A 24,063-nucleotide genomic window follows, 5' to 3' on the forward strand; every position below is an offset into this window, starting at 1 on the left:
AATTCTGGATTATGCAGAAAGAACTGAGGGGAGGGGTGGGGCAGCAGGAATGGGAAAGATGATAGAATAAGACTTATTACCCATATACATGTATGATTACAGCCCTGGTGTGACTCAGCACTATGTACAGCCAGAGCAATGAGAAGCTGTGCTGCATTTGGGTACAATGTGTCAAAATGTATTCTACTGTCACGTATAACGAAGTAGAATAACAACAACAACAACAACAACAAACAGATGCAATGTGGTTATAAGCTCATATGAGTTTTCATAAGTAGTCTATGGTGAATATCTCCAGTTTTATATTTTCATTTTTTTAGCCAATTAGTTTTTCAGCAAATATTATTGAACTGCTACTATGTAGAAGATACTTTGATAGATTTAATTTATTGTTTGATTTGTTTTAAGGAATAATCTCCACCTTTGGCTGCTCAAATATTTACCTGCTTCTTTTATAGCTTTCTGCTTTTATATATTGAAGTGAATTTTACTTTTTTCTCATTGGGCGGTATGTTGTCATAACTCATATTTATTGAGTACTTCTTATATGTCAGAGATCCTTCTGAGTTCCTTAATTTCTTCAGAAGCCCAAACCTATGGAGAGAGACCTTTTCAGAGGAAAACTGACTTGCTCAAAGTTTCCCGAATAGTAATAGCAGATCTGAGACTCCCGCCCGGACAGCCTGGCCTCAGAGCACACCACTTAGCCCCTCTGCTACAGAACTGCCAGAAACTCAATTTTCAAATACAGAGATGATTTTTTAAGTCAGGAGACATATTCATGGTTTCCACAGACCTATTCAGTTATGTGTGGTTACTAAAAGAACTCTAAAATAACTTTAAAGAAAAACTGCCACTACTTATACTAGATGTGGTTCTCACTGAAATATCATGGATATCACAATAATGTTTTGCAGAATAAGCTCTAAAAAAAAAATCTTAACAGCCAATAGGAATAGCCTAATTGTTTTAAAGTGTGTCACTTTACATTACTAAAGAATATTTTGAAACTCAACACTGCCCCCAGATGAGGTTTGCATTTTTAAGTGGCTGGGAACAAACTTCTCCCTTCTCATTTCACATTTCAAGATTTTGTACAAAGGGGAAAAAAAAGCAAAGGTTTCAGTTACTAAGTAAACAGTCTATAAATGTACATCCTGTCTAAAGAAGCAGAGAATATGAAACTGGAGAATTCTCAAAACTGAAGACAACAGAAGGTTCTCCACTGTTTTACAAATACCTTTGTTCTTCTAGACGTTTATTTCACCTCACTCAGATCATTTTCCTTCCTTCCATTTTTCCCTCTTTTCCATAATTCACTACCTTTTCCTTTCTCTTTATTCTATTACTCATTTCTGAATCTCTACTTGTGAAGAAAATTTTGCTAAACATGTATCTTTAGTACAGACATTATTTAAAAAATAAAAAACAATAATTTTGTAGTTTATTTGTCTTTTTTATATATCCTGCTCTGCCCATTGACTCCTTTTGTCCATCCTGCCTGCAGGGTGAGGTCTCTGCATCTTGGTCACCACTCATGTGAAATTACAAAGCATCTCCTATCATAAATACCGAGTCCTTGCTAGGAGCAGCACCTCATCTACTAGGAGTTAGGGTCTTCTTCCTCAGAGAGATGTAAGTACATATATTCACATATATTTATTTCACAAATATTTATTGGGCATGTAATGTGTAATTTGTAAAACACTGTTATGTTCTAAAATCAAGTTGTCTTGATTTTCCCTATTTAGTCCTGTGCACAGTTAACTGTAATAAGATTACTATGTCTTTTGCAACATTAGCTTAATCGTCTCTTTGCGGGATGAGATTTTATTTGAATTTTATTTATCTAGGGAAGTAATAAACTCTCTATAATTCAACATAAATTTGGAACAGCCTTTCTCATGGCTATGAAGAGAGTATAAAATGAATAATAAGTTCATAACTGATCGTCTCTTTAACTGGCAGTTTCACATCACAAGCAGGGATTAACGCTGGCCTTTGTTAACCCAGGCCTTTCTTAACACACTGGCAACTGAACACAAACTATAAAATGAGGAAATGGCAAGTCTTTACTTTCCTTATAGACTCCATTTTGTCAACGTACTTCAACTGTTGTAAGGCATGCTCTTGAAGATAAGAAAGCACACCGCAGTACAGAGATATGTATATATATACACTCGGAGTTGGTTAAACAGCTTCAAACTGTCACCAGAGCTTCCCAAACCACAATAGTACCTCCACTCTGCAGGGAGAGCAACTGAAGTATTTTAAGCAATTTTCTCACACAATGGTTTATTATCTGTTGACAGCTATTCTGTGTCTCTGCCTTGGAGCTATAACCTCTGATGCCTCTCACCTGCTGGTCCCTGTGTAATACTGCCCAGCTATTCATGAGAGGGATCTGAGGTGACACAACTCTCCTTTGCACATTGGGTCCACAAGCCCAAGACCTCTTGGGCTCAGGGTACAAAGGATACCATTTTACACTTGGATTTTAATCTGAATTTTGATTGTTTAAGACACTGATATTTAAGAACACTGGTGCATCTTAGTTAAAATATTGCACTTGCCAAGGCAAATCACACTATTCAGCATGATTTTAAAACTCTGATGAAAGAACCAAATGGCTCTCTCTCTAAAAATGTTCTCCTTTTAAAGTGTGTTACTATTGCCAATGATTAATTTAAAGGTGAAAATGACCAAATTTTTCTTTTTAAGTTTATGTTATTATGATGGACAAAGTATAATTTTTAAGGACAGACTAACCCAAGCTTGGATCCAACTTAGGACCTCTGTGACCTGAATAATTTGCCTAAAGTCTCTTAGATTCAACTCCTTCAATAAAATGAAGGGAAGTAATATCCATCTCAAATGTTGGCTGTGGGATATAAATGAAGTAAAATGCCTGCCATATTGTGGACACTCAATATTAGTTCCTTCCCTTTATTGTGGAAAAAAAATAACAAGGTTTGTTTATTTTAGAATAACTTTCCTATTGTGCTTGAGGAAAATTATCAGATTTAAATTTTAATATAAGAAAATCAAATTTCTTATTTTTAAGAAAAAAAAATTCTGAAGCAATTTTTAAGGCACTTCACTTCCTAAAATATTACATAGTGTGTTTTCAGACTGTTTAAAGAGTAACTTAAGAGTCAGGAGTCACTTAGATCCAATTACTTAATTTCTATTATTCAATGGTTAGAGATACAATGAGAAAAAAGAAAGCACATTTCTTGTTCTTTAAAAGTATATTTGCTTGTAGCAAATAAGCTTTCATTTATGTCCACAAATGTATGATATGTTTTGAAGACGCATCTAGAATTCAGTATCACTAAACAAACAGAAACTAGATTAAAAAAAAAAAAAAAACTTAAGGTAGTGAAAAACATCCTGTAGTAATGAAGAACAGTCTTAACATTTGGCTGAAGAAGCAAATTGGCACTCCAGTCTGTGAAGATCTTCAACTAGATATACTCACGAGTATCGCTGGTTCATGGAGCTACTAGAGAGCTCTAGAAGAGGTTTCGAAGAATTATAAAACTCACACCACAGAAACCGGTGAGCAACCATGGCTGACCTAATACTAAGCAGCTGTGGAATCAGTCAAAAATAACAAAAGGGTCATTTCTATGCCACATAGAGATGGAGTGTCGTTTGGGGCTGACATTCCCTGCACTGCCATCTGATGCTCTGCAGACGTGGCCTCAGGAGGAAGGCAAGTGAGACAGGACTCTGAGAGAACACACAGTGACACAGGGAAGTTGAGACTCCAGGCCCTGGGCACCCTGACTGGAGCAAGGATTGGCTGATTCTTCTGTGCCCTTGACTTCTAATTAATCAATAAAGAAATCCTGCCATATGTAGCTAATATCTTACTCTTACTTTTAGTCAATTTTTAGTTTGTTTTTCTATGAGTGGGAGCCATGTCTGATTCTTCTTTCTATTTCCCCAAGGTATTTATCGTATGCTATGTACTCACTGAGATCCTTCCCAAACTGGCGTGTGAAGTCTGCAGTCATTTTGAATCCTGATTCTGCCCCTTAGCTGTATTATCTTGGGTGAACTGCTTGAACTTACTCTCTGTGCAAGTTGGGCATCACACTGGTTCTTATCAAAGAGACTTGTTGAGATGGTGGTCTGAATGGATATTTTTTGTGAAGTACTTGGAATACTTCCTAGTTGCAGGAGGCAATTTCATAGAGTAAATCAAAATAAATAAAATAAAATAAATAAAAACAGTGAATAAAAAAATAAATTAAATAAAAAGAGTACACCTCCCCAAAAGTAGCAATAAGGCATCCGAAAAAATCATCTTGTGTTCATGCCAAAATCTTAATCATCTAGGCAATGAACAGAACCAGTTTTTGTTTAAATTAAAATACTACATTCCTTATGTTAATAAAAGTATCAAGTAAATAAATATAACATAAATAATACAGTTAAATAAATATATTTATAAACATGTATATAGTAAATACATTTATATATTTACATACATATATTAAATACATTGATAAATATATATAAATGTCTAAATCATATATATGATACACATCATTATCTATCTTATTTAACATGCTAAGGTACAGGGTTCTACTATAAGTATTACAAATTTCAAAATTTGGAGAGATTTTCCTCTCTCTTTTACTTTCTCTCTCTCTCTCTCTCTCTCTCTATATATATATATATATATATATGTATATATATATATATATGTGTGTGTGTGTGTGTGTGTGTGTATGAAGAGAACACAGACATATATGTATTGCCTTTATATGGAATATACACATTATATAAAAAGAGATAGATATGTAAATTTGCTTACTCTATATTACATGTATGAAGACAGTGTGAGACAATGTGTCTTTTTTTTAATACCTGTAACATCCTTATCCTATAGTTAAGTAATTAAGGTTATAGCTAACTTATCAACTCATTATCTATATTACACTATCTTCAAGTAATAAAAAATATCTTCTTTTAGAGAGCATCTGTGCAAAGTAGCAGTGGCTATTGATCTAAATAGTCTATTGTATAAACAAAATCATGATGTGGTCTCAGCTTAGAATAATTATATTTTTGTCTTCAAAATTTTTTGTTTTTAGTGACAAGGTATATTTTCTTCAGAAAAATATTGTAACAGAATAATTTTTTGTGAAATATAAGACAGAAGGACTATCATAATTCAAATTAGAACTGTCATTATGTCTTGTGCATGTAAACTTCAAAAGTTTTCATCCCTGTTTGCAATTAGAAGTACCTAAGAGCTGGCAAGCTGTCATGGTTTTTCTCCTCTGCAAATGAACTCATGTTTCTGCTGAGGGACCTCCCAGTGGACAGGTGACTACCTACATTTAAAGCATCATGGCATATTTTGCTACTTGTGTTAGTTTAGTATATATTTGAAACCAGACTATGACTAGAAAAAGAAAAACATATAATCATAATCTAAGACCAATTGAACAAACGAAATATGAAATAAATGACTGTTTTATTAAAGCCATACCAACTGTTTGAAGTGATTATTCATTTTTTAGTCATTGATTTTATCAAAGGTTGGTTGGCTAGACTTAACCAAGTTTTGTCTATATGTCAGATGCTTCAAAAACAATAGCCCTTTTATTGGCTTATGGTAAGACTCATAGAAGTGAAGTACTAAAGAACTATATTCATCCTTTAGTGATGAATAAAATCCATCAACCCAAGTATCTGATATCTTTTCTATGCAACAGAGGCGAACACTGCTGCTATCTTATTCTTTCTTTTGATCAATTTTCAGTTTAGTTTCCTCTAGACTAGAAGACACATCTGTTTTATCATTATATCTCCCCAGGGTATTTATCACATATTATATACTAAATAAAAGTATATTAACTCAAATGAGACAAATTGAGAATCCAGATAAGCAGTTTAGTATAGAAGGAACCCAACATCACATTTGTATTTCAGTGCTGGTTATGCTATTTGAAATACAGGTACATGGTACTAAACATATTTTTTTTTCATTTTCAATATAGAAAAGTAACAATGACATTTACAAAAGTGGTATTTTCTTATATGGGGATACAGATTTTATGCTTTAAATATTTGTAGTGCTATTATCTAGCTGCTCTAATAAGAAATTATTAGACCTTGGAAATTATTTGACCCTTTACTTAGAAAACACAGTATTTCTTAAAACACATACACATATACACATGCGCACACACACACACACACAATGGGTATCATCTCTTGAACTGGCATCCCTTTCACAAACTAAAATGATTCCCAGCTATCACAGCAGTCTAATATTGAATTAGAGTTTGAATTAAAACCAAAGCTCTCAAAGAGCCTATTTAGGGAAATTCAATATGCTTGCTTCTCAGTTCGGATATGAAATAGCTGATGGGCAATGTGTATACATTATACATATAGAGGTTCAGTCATATGCAAGGCTGTATTTTTTTTCTTTATATTCAAACAGAGATATGAAAAATTGTATTATATATGTATAAGAAGAATTGTAATGCCAAAAAAACCCAAAAAACAAAGTACATATATAAAGACATGAATTGGTATGAACATACTTTATATATAAAGATATGAAAAATTATGCTCTATATGTGTAATAAGAATTGTAATGCATTCTGCTATAATGTATTTTAAAAAATCAATTTAAAAAAAGGATGTATTTTTTTAATGCCTGAATTAATGATTCACAGCTAAAGACCAGTATCAATTCTACATTTAAAAGCAAGGCATACGGTACAGTTTCCTTCAGGTACAATTATATAGCAAAATAGTAGCTACCTTATTGTACAGAATTCTTTAAAAGTAGCACACAAATACTATTTCAGAATTTAGAAAACTACTACAGTGATCCAAGAGAAATTTGAGGAGGCCCTGAACTATTACTGAAATTCATACTGAGATCAGAAAGAAGTGGAAAGTTTTGAGACAGTTAGGTGATAGAATTGACAGGCCTGGGTGACGCGTTAGATATAGGAAAAAAGTAGGATGTCTTTGCAACGATAAGGAGGTAGATTGAGGGTATAGGTCTTGGAGTATTACAAAATAAGCAATGAGTGTGGAAAAGATCATTCCAGAAGAAAATGTAGAGGAAAAACGGAAAATTTGTTCTCTACATGATTAAACTGGTCATTAAGTGTTACTGCCTTATTAAAGCATTAAAATATTAAAATGTGTATTATGATAGTGCTAGGTAGTAGTATTTTAACAAAAACATAGAGCTAGCATAGCTGTAAATTAATTTTGCTTTCTAAACCCTTCTGACATCCTTTTGTTACACAGTGTGGTTTCCTTTGATTACCACACACATAAATTCTTGGGCAGATAGGGCCAGTTGGTTTCACTTTACACTATACAAACAGGCATGTGGCATGAGATTCAATCCTCCTAACCACCCATCTTGTTATGTGCAAATATTGGTCTTCAAAAAACACTAATTCAATTGAGATAATGAAAATCATCTAATTTATCATAGATAAAATGGCACAAGAAATTATTAATATATACATTTCACTTGTTCATTTACCAACTTCCTTTCCAAAGAGTTTCTCTGCATCAATCAGTAAGAAAATAAACTGCTAACCTAGCTTTCATTTTGTTTGTCATCTTTGATGATGAAAACCTGTAAGAGGGTTCAAGAGCTTACTAATCACAGGATCTTTTTTTTTTTTTTTTTAAGACTGTCTGCTTTTATTTATTTATTTATTTTTATTTTATTTATTTATTTTTAATTTTTTATTGTTGGTTGTTCAAAATATTACATAGTTCTTGACATATCATATATCACACTTTGATTTAAGTGGGTTATGAACTCCCATTTTTACCCCATATACAGATTGCAGAATCACATCAGTTACACATCCATTGATTTACGTATTGCCATACTAGTGTCTGTTGTGTTCTGCTGCCTTTCCTATCCTCTACTATCCCCCCTCCCCTCCCCTCCCCTCCCCTCTTCTCTCTCTACCCCCTCTACTGTCATTCATTTCTCCCCCTTGTATTATTTTTCCCTTTCCCCTCACTTCCTCTTGTATGTACTTTTGTATAACCCTGAGGGTCTCCTTCCATTTCCATGCAATTTCCCTTCTCTCTCCCTTTCCCTCACACCTCTCATCCCTGTTTAATGTTAATCTTCTTCTCCTGCTCTTCGTCCCTACTCTGTTCTTAGTTACTCTCCTTATATCAAAGAAGACATTTGGCATTTGTTTTTTAGGGATTGGCTAGCTTAACTTAGCATAATCTACTCTAATGCCATCCATTTCTCTGCAAATTCTATGGTTTTGTCATTTTTTAATGCAGAGTAATACTCCATTGTGTATAAATGCCACATTTTTTTTATCCATTCGTCTATTGAAGGGCATCTAGGTTGGTTCCACAGTCTTGCTATTGTGAATTGAGCTGCTATGAACATCGATGTAGCAGTGTCCCTGTAGCATGCTCTTTTTAGGTCTTTAGGGAATAGACCAAGAAGGGGAATAGCTGGGTCAAATGGTGGCTCCATTCCCAGCTTTCCAAGAAATCTCCATACTGCTTTCCAAATTGGCTGCACCAATTTGCAGTCCCACCAGCAATGTACAAGTGTACCTTTTCCCCACATCCTCGCCAGCACTTGTTGTTGTTTGACTTCATAATGGCTGCCAATCTTACTGGAGTGAGATGGTATCTTAGGGTGGTTTTGATTTGCATTTCTCTGACTGCTAGAGATGGTGAGCATTTTTTCATGTACTTGTTGATTGATTGTATGTCCTCCTCTGAGAAGTGTCTGTTCAGGTCCTTGGCCCATTTGTTTATTGGGTTATTTGTTATCTTATTGTCTAATTTTTTGAGTTCTTTGTATACTCTGGATATTAGGGCTCTATCTGAAGTGTGAGGAGTAAAGATTTGTTCCCAGGATGTAGGCTCCCTATTTACCTCTCTTATTGTTTCTTTTGCTGAGAAAAAAAACTTTTTAGTTTGAGTAAGTCCCATTTGTTGATTCTAGTTATTAACTTTTGTGCTATGGGTGTCCTATTGAGGAATTTGGAGCCCGACCCCACCGACTGTAGATCGTAGCCAACTTTTTCTTCTATCAGACGGCGTGTCTCTGATTTGATATCAAGCTCCTTGATCCATTTTGAATTAACTTTTGTGCATGGCGAGAGAAAGGGATTCAGTTTCATTTTGTTGCATATGGATTTCTAGTTTTCCCAGCACCATTTGTTGAAGATGCTATCCTTCCTCCATTGCATGCTTTTAGCCCCTTTATCAAATATAAGATAGCTGTAGTTTTGTGGATTGGTTTCTGTGTCCTCTATTCTGTACCATTGGTCCACCGCCTGTTTTGGTACCAGTACCATGCTGTTTTTGTTACAATTGCTCTGTAGTATAGTTTGAAGTCTGGTATCGCTATACCGCCTGATTCACACTTCCTGTTTAGCATTGTTTTTGCTATTCTGGGTCTTTTATTTTTCCATATGAATTTCATGATTGCTTTCTCTATTTCTACAAGAAATGCCGTTGGGATTTTGATTGGCATTGCATTAAACCTATAGAGAACTTTTGGTAATATCACCATTTTGATGATGTTAGTTCTGCCTATCCATGAACAGGGTATATTTTTCCATCTTCTAAGATCTTCTTCTATTTCTCTCTTTAGGGTTCTGTAGTTTTCATTGTATAAGTCTTTCACCTCTTTTATTAGGTTGATTCCCAAGTATTTTATTTTATTTTTTTTGATGATATTGTGAATGGAGTGGTTGTCCTCATTTCCATTTCAGAGGATTTGTCGCTGATATACAGGAATGCCTTTGATTTATGCGTGTTGATTTTATAGCCTGCCACTTTGCTGAATTCATTTATTAGCTCTAATAGTTTCTTTGTAGAGCCTTTTGGGTCTGCTAGGTATAGAATCATGTCACCTGCAAATAGTGATAATTTAAGTTCTTCTTTTCCTATTTTTATGCCTTTAATTTCTTTCGTCTGTCTAATTGCTCTGGCCAGTGTTTCGAGAACTATGTTGAACAGAAGTACTGATAGAGGGCATCCCTGTCTTTTTCCAGATTTTAGAGGGAATGCCTTCAATTTTTCTCCATTCAGAATGATGCTAGCCTGAGGCTTAGCATAGATTGCTTTTACAATATTGAGGTATGTTCCTGTTATCCCTAGTTTTTCTAGAGTTTTGAACATAAAGGGATGCTATACTTTGTCGAATGCTTTTTCCGCATCTATCGAGATGATCATATGGTTCTTATTTTTAAGTCTATTGATGTGGTGAATAACATTTATTGTTTTCTGTATATTGAACCAGCCTTGCATCCCAGGGATGAATCCTACTTGATCATGGTGCACAATTTTTTTGATATGTTTTTGTATCCGATTCGTCAGAATTTTATTGAGGATTTTTGCATCTAGGTTCATTAGAGATATTGGTCTGTAGTTTTCTTTCTTTGAAGTGTCTTTGTCTGGTTTAGGTATCAGGGTGATGTTGGCCTCGTAGAATGAATTTGGAAGATCTCCCTCTTTTTCAATTTCCTGAAGTAGCTTGAAAAGTATTGGTATTAGTTCCTCTTTAAAGGTTTTGTAAAACTCTGCTGTATACCCATCCGGTCCTGGGCTTTCCTTAGTTGGTAGTCTTTTGATGGTTTCTTCTATTTCCTCAATTGATATTGGTCTGTTTAGGTTGTCTATATCCTCCTGACTAAATCTGGGCAGATCATATGACTTAAGAAATTTATCGATGCCTTCACTATCTTCTAATTTATTGGAGTATAAGGATTCAAAACAATTTCTGATTATCTTCTGTATTTCTGAAGTGTCTGTTGTGATATTGCCTTTTTCATCCCGTATGCTAGTAATTTGAGTTCTCTCTCTCTTCTTCTCTTCGTTAGCATAGCTAAGGGTCTGTCGATTTTATTTATTTTTTCAAAGAACCAACTTTTAGTTTTGTCAATTTTTTCAATTGTTTCTTTTCTTTCGATTTCATTAATTTCAGCTCTGGTTTTAATTATTTCTTGCCTTCTACTTCTTTTGCTGTTGTTTTGCTCTTCTTTTTCTAGGATTTTGAGATGAAGTATGAGATCATTTATTTGTTGGTTTTTCCTTTTTTTAAGGAATGAACTCCAAGCAATGAATTTTCCTCTTAGAACTGCTTTCAATGTGTCCCATAGATTCCGATATGTTGTGTCTGTGTTTTCATTTATCTCTTAGAATTTTTTAATTTCCTCCTTGATGTCTTCTATAACCCATTGATCATTCAGTAACCTATTGTTCATTCTCCAAGTGATGCATGCTTTTTCCTTCCTTCTTTTATCGTTGATTTTCAGTTTCATTCCATTATGATCAGATAAGATGCATGGTATTATCTGTACTCCTTTATATTGTCTAAGAGTTACCCTGTGACATAATATATGATCTATTTTTGAGAAGGATCCATGTGCTGCTGAGAAAAAAGTGTAACTTCTTGATGTTGGGTGGTATATTCTATATATGTCAATTAAGTCTAGGTTATTAATTGTGTTATTGAGTTCTATAGTTTCCTTATCCAACTTTTGTTTGGAAGATCTGTCCAGTGGCGAGAGAGGTGTGTTGAAGTCTCCCATGATTATTGTATGGTGGTCTATTAGACTCTTGAACTTGAAAAGTGTTTGTTTGATGAACATAGCTGCACCATTGTTTGGGGCATATATATTTATGATTGTTATGTCTTGTTGGTGTATGGTTCCTTGAGCAGTATGTAGTGTCCCTCTTTATCCCTTTTGATTAACTTTGGCTTGAAATCTATTTTATTTGATATGAGTATGGACACTCCTGCTTGTTTCCGAAGTCCATATGAGTGATATGATTTTTCCCAACCTTTCACCTTCAGCCTATGTATGTCTTTTCCTATCAAATGCGTCTCCTGTAGGCAGCATATTGTTGGGTCTTGTTTTGTGATCCATTCTACTAGCCTGTGTCTCTTGATTGGTGAGTTTAAGCCATTAACATTTAGGGTTATTATTGATATATGGGTTGTTCTTCCAGCCATATTTGTTTATTTATGTTACTAAACATGGTTTTTTTTCCTCTTTGATTATTTTTCCCCCCTTTACTGTCCTAACTCCCACTGTTGGTTTTCATTGTTATTTTCCATTTCCTCTTCCTGTAATGTTTTGCCAAGGATGTTTTGAAGAGATGGTTTTCTAGCTGCAAATTCTTTTAACTTTTGTTTATCGTGGAAGGTTTTAATTTCATCTTCCATCCTGAAGCTTAATTTCGCTGGAAACACAATTCTTGGTTGGAACCCATTTTCTTTCAGTGTTTGAAATATGTTATTCCAGGATCTTCTAGCTTTCAGAGTCTGTGTTGAAAGATCAGCTGTTATCCTGATTGGCTTACCCCTAAATGTGATCTGCTTCCTTTCTCTTGTAGCTTTTAAAATTCTCTCCTTATTCTGTATGTTGGGCATCTTCATTATAATGTGTCTAGGTGTGGGTCTCTTATGATTTTGCACATTCGGCGTCCTGTAGGCTTCTAGGATTTGGGATTCTGTCTCATTCTTCAAGTCTGGGAAGTTTTCTCGTATTATTTCATTGAAAAGATTGCTCATTCCTTTGGTTTGGAGCTCTGTACCTTCCTGTATCCCAATGACTCTTAAGTTTGGTCTCTTGATGTTATCCCATATTTCTTGGATGTTCTGCTCATGGTTTCTTAACAGTCTTGCTGAGCTGTCTATGTTCTTTACAAGTTGAAATACTTTGTCTTCATTGCCTGATGTTCTATCTTCTAAGTGTTCTACTCTGCTGGTAGTATTCTCAATTGAGTTTTTAAGTTGATTTATTGCTTCCTGCATTTCTAGGATTTCTGTTTGTTTGTTTTTTATAACCTCTATCTCCCTGTATAATTGATCTTTTGCTGCCTGGATTTGTTTGTGTAATTCATTGTTGAAGTGATCTTTCATTGTCTGATTTTGCTGTCTAATGTCTTCCTTGAGACTCCAGATCATCTGAAGCATGTATATCCTGAATTCTTTATCTGACATTCCATCTGCTGCAGCTGTTACCTCTTCTAAAGTTGAGTTGACCTGCATTGATTGTGGTCCTTTCTTTCCTTGTCTTTTCATATTGCTTGCGTTTCTTTCTGCTTGGTGAAACTGTTGTGTTTTTGAAAATTTTTCCCCCTATATATTTATATTGCTCTTGTATAGTTGAAAAATCTCCCTTGCAGGGTTGGGCGGCGGTCTGCCTACCATGCATGCGCGGGCGGCGGCTCTGCTCTGCCCCTCCTCCAAATGGTGTGACGTGTCTACCACGCCCGCAGAGCCCTGGGCCTGTTCTGCCGGTCGGTCGCAGGTCTGCCTACCTTTCAGGCGCGGGCGGTGGCTCTGCTCTGCCCCTACTCCAATTGGGGTGACGTGACTACTGCGCCGGAGGGCCGCTGGGCCTGTCCCGGGCGCAGGCGAAAGCTCTGCTCTGCCCCTACTCCAATTGGGGTGACGTGTGTACCATGCTGGCAGGCCACCAGGCCTGATCCGCCGGTTGGTTGCAGGTCTGCCTACCTTTTAGGCGCGGGCAGTGGCTCTGCTCTGCCCCTCCTCCAATTGGTGTGACTTGTCTACCACACCCACGGACCGCTGTGCCTTTTCCGGGCATGGGCAGCGGCTCTTCTCTGCCCCTACTCCAATTGGGGTGACGTGTGTACCACACCGGCAGACCGCTGGGCCTGATCTGCCAGTCTGTCGCAGGTCTGCCTACCTTGCAGGTGCGGGTGGCGGCTCTGCTCTGCCCCTACTCCAATTGGGGTTACGTGACTACCACACCGGCGGGCCGCTGGGCCTGATCCGGGCGCGGGCAGCGGCTCTGCCCTGCCCCTCCTACCACGCCCGCGGACCACTGGTCCTGTTCTGCCGGTCAGTCACAGGTCTGCCTACCTTGTGGGCGCGGGTGGCGGGTCTGCTCTGCCCCTACTCCAACTGGGGTCACGCCGGCGGGCCGCTGGTCCTCTTCCGGGCGCGGGCGGCGGCTCTGCTCTGCCTCTCTGGCTTGATGATAAAGTGAGAGAGACTCGGGTGTTTGTGACTCACTTTCTTTACCAGGAGACCAACTGTTTCTGTCGCCGCTGGTATTGATGAAGTTCTCTCCTCCGCCGCTTTCTGATGACATCAGATCTCTGCCATGTTGGTATCCCATGCGAATGGCAGCATTTCGTTCCCTTTGCCGGGTGACCAAAGCAACGGGTGAGTCCTGACCGGCCCTCACAAGCCCCGTCTGAGTCCTGTTGCCACTGCCTATGAAGGCTAGGTTGGTATTTACCTCCACAGTATTCAGCAGGACCCGGACCGAGAAGCAGTTTCTGCGGATTCTTTAGCCCTGGGCCAGAGCAGTTCCGGGAGCCGGAATTCGGCCGCTCCATGCTCGGTGTATGTTCTGATAGGAGCAGGCTCCAAGAAGCAGTTTCCGCGGGTTAATTAGCACTGAGCCTGAGTAAGTTGTCTGCGAGCTGCAGGCAAATGGCAGCCTGAAATTACCTGTTCTATGGCTGAATGAGCTGCGATCAGTCGAAAACAGGGATGGTGACGTCAGCTCTCCAAGATGGTGGCCGCTGGCTTCCTCTGTGGTCTGACCGGTGTGGAGAACCGAATTGGACTGCTTCCTCCCCCCGTCTCAAACCCAGAATTCAGCACTTAGTTCGGTGATTGGATAGCTGGCAGAAGCCTGCGGAAACTGTAGCGCTGTATCTTTGCGTTGCTATCTCCTTGTTTCCCAGCGCACGCCACAGACTCTAGCCGCGGGGCGATTTGCTGAATAAGCAGCGTGACCCTCCGTGCGGACAAATCTCTCGCGTTTGAGCCCCCGTAGCTGATCCTCGTGCGATGGAAATCCTTCCTCTCGGTTTTGGAGAACCCCAATTTTGCTGGAAATTCCTAACAAGATAGCTTTTAGCCTTTCTAACTCGTCATTCTCCCACACAGTGACGAGGTACACGGGGGTAATGCACTCCCTTCGCCGCCATCTTCCCGTTTTTAGGGATTTGAATCTTAAAATTAAATATTGCCCCAACATGTCCAGAGCAGTGTCTTTATAACATAGAATATGACTCCTACACACACACACACACACACACACACAAATCTTAGAACAAGATAAAAAAGAAATTTGAAAATCGTTCTTTTTAGAAAGTCAAGAAAGGAGAAAGAAAAAGGAAAGCAGAAATTTACATTAAATAATAGAAATTGAAAATAGAGAAGCATTTTATAAAATAATCTGGCATATAAAATTTTGTGAAAATATTGATTTGTAATGGCATTCTAATTGGCCAATTTCTTATGAGATTGTGGAGTCAGAAGTGCCAAAGTGCCGCAGTCTGGCTGGGCACAAATCACGAGACACTGAAGCAGGAACAAACTTTATTTTTGATCTGCAGGAAAACACTTCACACAGCTCCCGGGGAATCCTCCCGAACGCCACGTGGCTGATCCAGGAACCCCCAGCCGGAAATATCTCTCCCGGAAATCCCTCCTCCTGCACTTCCCCAACCAATGGGAACTCTCGGGGAATCCCCGGAAATCCCCACGAGAACTCCAAAATAGTGCGAGAACTCAAAGGTTGTGGCAGAGGCGGATAGTAATGCCTTGCCTGTCAATCAATACTGTTGGCAAAATGCCAGGGGCCATACAGACTCGGCCGTGGCTCTCAGCATCTCCCCCTTTTTGTTTAATTAAACAACAAGCAATGTGGCTTAGGGACCGTGCCTGTTAGGCAGTCCAATTCAACATATGGTCCTTACCCGTCATCGGATGAACTGACTTCTAGGCGTCAGCCTCCTGTCTTAGGTTGGTACCACTGCAATTGGATCATACCCGTCACTGACTACCGGTCCAGCATACAGCCATACTTGTGGATAGGCCTTTGCACCAGTGGGGGGGTGAGGTTCTTTGCCTCACCTCTGTTGGCCCCCAAATTTTAGACCATCACTAGTAGAAGGCAGGAGGATGCAAAATGCCATGACACTAAGCCAATTGAGGGCTCCTTTGAAAAATTGTACCACCGGTGACTACATCAGCAAAAATACTCCAGCACTAACACAATTTGCTGTACCAACAGATAGTTCACAATGCATACAAGTGATACATAGTCCAGGCAAGTTCTGCAAGCAATTCAAAGCAGAGGAATCTGTCAATATGTCCATTTCCTCCCAAAGTAAATTGACTCCTTAATTGAGCATTACTTGTTGAGTTATTATTCATTGATGCATCAGTTTTTACAGTTTGTTTTGATAACTATCGAAGAAGCTGTAGTTTGGTTTTATCTTTGTCTTCACCGGCACTGGGATGAAGATAGGAATTCTGGCAATGATGCTAAGAAAAAAATTATGTAACATTCCAACAGGCACTAAGAAAACAATTTTTTGAACAATTTACATTATCCTGAACAGAATTATTAAATATAATGAGAAGGAAAGGTGAAAGTAAACAAACAGATCTGTTAACCTCCTTATTTGTTCACATATTAAAACAATTTTCAACAGCTGTTTACCCAATCTAAATTAAACCATTAAAATCACATGTATAAAAAAATTCGGATCCATTTATTCATGAGCGCTCCTCATATATGATATATGGACATACGCACATACAGACATACAACACAAAACAGAAGTGTGCACACACAACATACAACACATAAGACAATAGTAAAGGCCTTGTAGCTTTACCTAGGTGAAATCTCCATTGCAATGCTTAAAAACTCCACAGTCAAAAAATAAAACTGTTCAGAAAAACATTAACCTAGGTCTGTATGAGCTCAAAAATAAAATAGAACTTTATGATGTGGGAAAAAGCAAATAATAAAATAAATATTGAAAAAAGCATCCTGGTTAATCACTGTCACAGATGTAAGAATAGCCAAACTGGAGTTCTGGATATCAGCTGTTATGGATTTGAGTCAAATCATCTTCCTTTTGGTCTGTAGAAATTGTTTTAGTTAATCTCTCTGGAATCCAAATCGGCTGCTGTTCTCCCTGTGGAAAAACACAAACAGAACCCCGACTCCAGACAATCACTGAGTCAGGACCTTTCCATTGTCCTGTTAGAATATCCTTCCAAAGTAACTTAGGCTTATGTACATTTTTTGGACACATATGCCTTTCCGCAGCACTAAGCCCTGAGGAATCCAAATTTAAAAAGTTTAGAGTAAAAAGGGTTATTTTAAGTTTATCTTTGGGTGATATATACCCCTTTCCAATTCCCTCTTTTTGCTTTAGTAAGTACATTTTAATAGTTTGATGAACTCTTTCAACTATGCCTTGTCCCTGAGGATTGTATGGGATTCCTGTTATATGAGTAATGTCAAATGATGAGCAAAATTGTTTAAAAGAGATAGAAGTATAACCAGGACCATTATCTATTTTTAACTGTTTTGGAACGCCCACAGTGGCAAAATTTTGTAAGCAATGAGCTATAACATCTTTAGTTTTTTCTCCGGAATGAAGGGAGCCCATCAAAAATCCGGAAGAAGTATCAACTGTAACATGCAAATATTTTAATTTTCCAAATTGTGGCAAGTGTGTGACGTCCATCTGCCAAATATGGTTAGGTATCAGTCCTCTAGGATTGACTCCAAGATTAACTTGTGGTAAAAAGGTCACACAATTTTGACATTGTTTTATTATTTGTCTAGCTTGTTCCTTAGTTATTTTAAAACGCTTTTGTAAAGTATTAGCATTGACATGGAACCTTTTATGAAAATGTGTAGCTTCTTCTAGTGTAGAGAAAATATGTATGTCATGTGTAGTTTTATCTGCTAAATGGTTGCCCAAACTAAGTGCTCCAGGCAATCCTGTATGTGCTCTGATATGTCCTATAAAGAATGGATCTTTTCTTTCCCAGATTAGACTTTGTATAGCAGAAAACAAAGAGAAAACAGTAGAGGAAGGGGAAATCCTGCCAGCATCTTCAAGGGATACTATAGCATTAACTATATACTGACTATCAGAGAATAAATTAAATACAGAATCTTTAAACATCACAAAAGCTTGTAAAACTGCATTAAGCTCTACCTTTTGAGCTGATTGTTTGGGTACTAAAAATGTAAAAGTTTGATCAGGGGTAACTACTGCTGCTGTACCATTATTTGACCCATCAGTGAATACATTTGGAGCATTCATGATAGGGGTTTTTCTTGTCATTTTTGGAAAAACTACAGGATGCGAAGACCAAAAAGACAACAAAGGATTAGATGGTAAGTGATTATCAAATGAAACATTAGATTTACACATGATTATTGCCCAAGTATTCAACTCATTAGCTAACTCATCAATTTGATCCATAGTATATGGAGTAATAATTTTATTGGGAGAAATTCCAAACACTCTCTTGGCTGCTTTTATTCCTTTGAGTATTAATTGTCCTACAGCCTCAGGATACCTAGTAAGAATAGTGTTAGGAGAATAAGATAAATGTATCCACAATAATGGACCTTCTTGCCAAAATACTCCTGTAGGAATATTTTTTGTTGGTATTACAATAAATAATAAAGGCAAAGTTATATCAATTCTATCCAAATGCATATTTTCCATATATGTTTCAATAATTTTTAATGCCTTTCTTGCTTCAGGCATTAACATGCGGGGTGAATTTGGATCTGATGGACCTTTTAGGATATCAAATAAAGGTCCCAACTCTCCTGTTGGTATGCCTAGATAAGGCCTTATCCAATTTATGTCTCCTAATAACTTTTGAAAGTCGTTAAGTGATTTGAGTTAATCTACTCGTATTTGAATTTTTGGTGGACGGACCATGGTTGAGGATAATAGAACTCCTAAATAATTAATTGGAAAATTTAATTGTACTTTATCTATTGCTATCTCTAGATTATAATTTTTTAATAAATTTGTAAGTGTGGCATAACATTCTAGCAATGTGTTTTTATCTTTGTGTGCTAACAATACATCATCCATATAGTGAAATATTTGTAGTTTAGGATTTTGATTTCTAAGTGGCTGGATTGCTTTTTTAACATAAATTTGACACATAGTTGGGCTGTTAGCCATCCCTTGAGGGAGTACTTTCCATTCATATCTCTAATCAGGAACTTCATGATTCAGTGCAGGGATAGTAAATGCAAAATGTGGACTATCCTCAGGATGAATTGGAATTGAAAAAAAACAATCTTTAATATCTATAGCTAAAATGTACCAGGTTTTTGGCAAAGCAGACAATTGAGGAATCCCCGATTGAGCAGGTCCCATAATAACCATCTCATTATTAATGGCTCTTAAATCTTGCAATAATCTCCATTTACCAGATTTCTTTTTAATGACAAAAATGGGAGTATTGTAAGGAGATACGGAAGGTTGTATATGTCCCTCCGCTAATTGTTGTTTGACCAGGTCATGGGCTGCTTGTATCTTTTCTTTAGTCAGGGGCCACTGAGGAACCCATACTGGTCTATCTGATTTCCAAGTAATTTTTATTGCCTCAGTGACCCCTTCTGAAAACCCAGTCCATGTCTATTTATTCCCTGATCTATTTGAATTGGTGCTGCTATGCCTTGTTCTCCTAATCTTTTTTTCTTTCCTGAAACCTTGTCTAGCCCTAATAGTGGGCACATTTGGATTGATGTTATTTGTTAATGTCAAACCTAATTGATCTAGGACATCTCGTCCCCAAAAATTTATAGGAAGATGATCCAATACATATGGCTGTATAGTTCCTTCACATCCTTCAGGATCCTTCCAATCTAATACCATTGCACTTCTATGGGGATTAGTTGCCACTCCTAGGCCTCGAAGCGTTTGAGTGGCTTGTTGTAACAGCCAATGTTTTGGCCATTCTTGATGAGATATGATGCTAAGGTCTGCACCTGTATCCAGTAGTCCATTAAATTCATGTCCTTGAATATTTAGTTTTAGCATGGGGCGAGAATCTAAATTTAAAGACAGCATAGCCCAATCTACACCTTTGGAGCCTAATCCCCTGGTACCTCTTTCTATAGTACTACTGGAAAATTTATCATGTAGGCTGGGTATTATTAATAACTGTGCTATTCTATCTCCTGGTGAAATTACTGATATACCCTTTGGAGAACTAGCTATAATTTTTATTTCACCTTCATAATCGGGATCAATTACTCCAGGACTTATCATAAGTCCTTTTAGCGTAGAAGAACTGCGTCCTAACAATAAGCCTACTGTTCCTTGGGGAAGAGGTCCTTTTACTCCTGTGGGAATGATTTGAACTCCCATCTCTGGAGTTAGTACTGCTCTGACGGAGGCGCAGATGTCCAACCCTGCGCTCCCTCTGGTTCGTCTGATGAGAGATCTGATGGATAATGTGTCCTGGGCACTACCCTGATGGTGTTGCTGGGTTCCTCCATGGTGTTTCTGGGTTCCTCCAGTGCCCCATACATTTGTGGTCGTGGGCCACGGAGCATTGGGCCCCCCTGTCCTTTTTTTGACAATGGAGTCCGATGCCTTTCTCCACGATATAGTGGGTAAACACTTGGTCCTTGTCTGTTTTTTGATAACGGAATACCCTCTATGGTGGTTTGAGAACAGCATTCATTAGCCCAATGTTTCCCTCTACGGCATCATGGGCAAATACCCAGTATTCTATTCCTTTGATACCTAGCTTTGTTAAACCCTCCTCCTATGGGGCAACTCCTTTTAAAATGTCCTGTTTGATCACAATTATAGCATGTTTTTGGCCTGGCATCTAAAGCCTGTTGTACTGCTGCTAAGACTTGCCCTTGTTCATTAATGTCTCTACATAATTTAATATATGTGTTTAAATCTTCATGTCTCCATGGTCTAATGACCTCTCTGCAGCAACGATTTGCTTGGTCATAAGCCAGTTGTTTTATAAATGGCATTGCCTGTTCTGTATCCCCAAAAATTCTGGAAGCTGCTTGAATAAGCCTATCTACAAATTCAGCGTAAGGTTCATTAGTTCCTTGTATTACCTTAGATAATTGACCTTGTAAATCTCCATGCCCCTGTAAAGTTTTCCATGCCCTAACCGCATCTACAGCAATTTGTGCGTATATGCCAGGATCATATTCAATTTGTTGCCGTTGACCCTCATAAGGTCCTTTTCCTAACAACATATCTAGATTTCTTTGAGGGTAACCAGCTGCTGCATTTCGCCTAGCTGTCTCCCTGCAAAATTCCTCATTGGCAACCTTCCATAACAAATATTGTCCTCCATTTAGCACAGATTTACACATACTAGCCCAATCTGCTGGCGTCATGTCCAAGTTGGTAATGGATTCGACCATGCTTACAGTGAACGGTGCTTGAGGACCATAGGTTGTTACAGCCTCCTTTAACTGCTTCACTGTTTTGAAATCTAAAGCACGGTGAATTCGCTGCCCTCCTGCCTGCTCAAGTACAGGGCATGGTAATCTTTGAGGTCCTGTCTCAGGATCCCATCTATCAACTACGGGGCTTGAGGGCCACTCAGCTATCTCCATAGGGGGAGCTGTTGGTTGAATTACGCCCTCTGGTGATAGAACGGTGTTAGTAGCAGCCTCCTGTTGTAGCTTTTTCCCTAATAGCTGTTTCTCCTCTAATCTTTCTTCCTTTAAATTTTCTTCCTCTGTCTGACTAGCTTGAGAGACCTTCTCTTTTGCTTGATCTAAAATGTCTTTCTCCATGGTCTGAACCTCTAACAATTTACTTAACACTCTTTCAGTTTGTTTTTTACTAATTTCTAATCTGTTATAAAGATAACTGAACCCAATAAGATAACACAAAACAAAACTAAAACAGAATGAAACAAAAACGGAACAAAAAATCGTTGTATCAATTTTCCTATTTTCTTGATATGTGCATTTGTGGTCTATTTCTATCTCTTCCTCAGGGGCGAACAACTTCAAACCTTGAGCCAACCATTTTTCCCAATCTGCCTGAGAAAATTCTAGGGATAGGCAGCTTGAAACAAACACAAAACAAATCAAAACAAGAACACATTGTTTTTTAAAATGGTCACCCATTCTCTCGCCTTCCCTTAGGGGCAAGCAATTTCACTTACCCGGAAGCTTCAGACGTTCCCCGCACGGGCCGCCAAATGCCGCAGTCTGGCTGGGCACAAATCACGAGCCACTGAAGCAGGAACAAACTTTATTTTTGATCTGCAGGAAAACACTTCACACAGCTCCCGGGGAATCCTCCCGAACGCCACGCGGCTGATCCAGGAACCCCCAGCCGGAAATATCTCTCCCGGAAATCCCTCCTCCTGCACTTCCCCAACCAATGGGAACTCTCGTGGAATCCCTGGAAATCCCCAGGAGAACTCCAAAATAGTGCGAGAACTCAAAGGTTGTGGCAGAGGCGGATAGTAATGCCTTGCCTGTCAATCAATACTGTTGGCAAAATGCCAGGGGCCATACAGACTTGGCCGTGGCTCTCAGCACCAAAGTGGAGAGAAGAGGGAGGGTATCTGGCACAGAGATGAGCATGAGCTAGTGTTTTATGTTAATCATAGTTTAAGAGGAAAAAGAAAAATTTGGTATAAATAAAATCATCTTACGCTTTGCTCCTTCATTTGTTTTGTGTTATGGTCTGAATAAGCAGAACATATCAAGTAAGATTTCCATGACACTATCTAGAATTATTGCTTATGATTAGATGAGCTTAAGTAACTCAGTACTGGAATGAACTTGAATGTATTAAAAGTGCAGTAGCTATTTTCTGGTTCTTCAAGAATTTTTGCATCTCTTCTTTTAGAACTCTACTCCAACCCCATCCCCAATACTTCTGTGCAGTCCCTTGATTTGGATTGGACATTTTCCAACCTGCTTATTCTTCCTGCTCCTGTCCTCACTGGGGGTCTTCAGTGGGCCCAAGAGAACACATGCTTTCTCTTGCCCATGATATGTTCCAAGGTAGGAATGTGAACAAAGTCAACCTTTCCTATGGGTAAGAATATCTGCAAAGGTATTCTATCATTTCAGAAATACTCAGAAACCACACAAAGAAAATAAACACCTTCCTTCTCTCCAAATTAATCTGTGCATATTATTCATCTTGACAATAATAAATACAACCAAAATGTTCAGTTTATCTGAAAGAATAAATGAATAAGAACAGTTCAGATGAAGCAGATGGGTTAGATTTAAGTGTAAAGTATAAAAGTAATAGGAAAACTGTAAGAAAAAATATTATCTAAACCTTAAAGTAGAGAGCTTTCTAATTTGACACCAAAATGTTATAAAGTATTAAAAAGATAACTGATCATGTTATCTGTATGGAATAATATGTCACATAACAAATGAAAAGATAAATTATGCATTGAAGAAAAATATTTGCAACTTCTTTGAGAGAAATGGAGTTAATACCCATAATATATGAAGAAATAGCACATACCAAAAACATATGAACAAGTCCATAGAAAGAAATGATTACATGACATAGAAAGGCAACCTTAAAGAAAACCAAAGACCAATAATCATATCAAAGGTGATCAACAAAAATGCAAATTAATTCAACCATGTTATATTACCCATTAGAATAAATAATAAAAAGCACTAATAATGCCAAGGACTTTTGAGAGTATAAGGAAACAGTTTTTCTCTTATATTGTTGCTAATAGTATAAACTCACTCCATCTTTTTAGAAATCAATATTTATTTCAATGTAATTATTATTGCAAAAAGATTTTTAATATTTATTTTTTCGTTGTAGTTGGACACAATAGCTTTATTTTATTTATTTATTTTTATGTGATGCTAAGGATTGAACCCAGGGCCTCACACATGCTAGGTGAGTGCTGTACTGCTGAGTCACAACCTCAGCCCCAAAAAGATTTTTTTTTAACCATTGAAATGCCCATCAAGAAGAACTTGGTTAAATAGGTTAATAAATAATTAAATAAATAAGATATAGTAACACGAATACTAAATACATGAATATCAAATACCAAAACACAAATGAAGGCTTATGATTTTATGTGAAAAAAAAATCCTGCCATATTATAGAGTAAAAGGCATAAATTATAGAAAAAGTTATAAGGCCAAATATACAACTGGTCACATATGAATTATAGTTAAGCTTATCTGCACTGCATGTTTACCATATGCCCGGCACTGAATGATATAT

General features: G+C 37.6%; 1 long non-coding RNA gene across 2 annotated transcripts; it reads left to right on the forward strand.

The window, feature by feature from the left end:
• Positions 1-1,145: 1,145 nt before the first annotated feature.
• Positions 1,146-22,509, forward strand: LOC114099633 (uncharacterized). Of its 2 annotated transcripts, XR_011709171.1 has the most exons (4): positions 1,146-1,217; positions 1,508-1,635; positions 14,063-14,203; positions 21,978-22,509. It is a non-coding gene; the product is annotated as an uncharacterized lncRNA (long non-coding RNA). The 2 variants fall into 2 exon arrangements; XR_003583932.2 differs by lacking the exon at positions 14,063-14,203.
• The last annotated feature ends 1,554 nt before the right edge of the window (positions 22,510-24,063 follow it).

Source organism: Marmota flaviventris, chromosome 11, assembly GCF_047511675.1.
Source record: "Marmota flaviventris isolate mMarFla1 chromosome 11, mMarFla1.hap1, whole genome shotgun sequence".
In the NCBI taxonomy this organism is placed as follows: Eukaryota; Metazoa; Chordata; class Mammalia; order Rodentia; family Sciuridae; genus Marmota; species Marmota flaviventris.